Below are 404 nucleotides of genomic sequence, written 5' to 3' on the forward strand. Positions count from 1 at the left end.
TCCCCATCCTTCGCTTCATCCGTCTCTCAGCCCTCCGTGGATCTATCAGTCAAGTAAGTTAAAAATATATATTATATAATATAACTAAAAACCAAGTAACATTTGCATGCATATGAATGAGGATGGATATATTGAAAAGTTCGGTTCGGTTTATCTGAAACTCTATAACCAGTTTAATTGAGTTTCAAAATATTTTGGTTTGGTTGGTCTCAGTTAAGGTATCGTTCGCTATAATTATATGTCCATTTCTACATTTAAACATGACTCTTCAAACGTGTTTGCGTGTAGAACGCAATGGTGCTTCCACAGTGGAATGCAAACGCGAACGCGGTTCTTTACGTGACAGATGGGGAAGCGCAAGTACAGATCGTAAACGACAACGGTGACAGAGTGTTCGACGGACA

The 404-nt window shown here is 39.1% G+C and overlaps 1 long non-coding RNA gene across 1 annotated transcript; it reads left to right on the forward strand.

The window, feature by feature from the left end:
- Positions 1–395, forward strand: LOC104775169. The gene is made up of 2 exons (XR_765735.2): positions 1–53; positions 289–395. It is a non-coding gene; the product is annotated as an uncharacterized LOC104775169 (long non-coding RNA).
- Positions 396–404: the final 9 nt, after the last annotated feature.

Source organism: Camelina sativa, unplaced genomic scaffold (genome assembly GCF_000633955.1).
Source record: "Camelina sativa cultivar DH55 unplaced genomic scaffold, Cs unpScaffold09600, whole genome shotgun sequence".
NCBI classification, from domain to species: domain Eukaryota; kingdom Viridiplantae; phylum Streptophyta; class Magnoliopsida; order Brassicales; family Brassicaceae; genus Camelina; species Camelina sativa.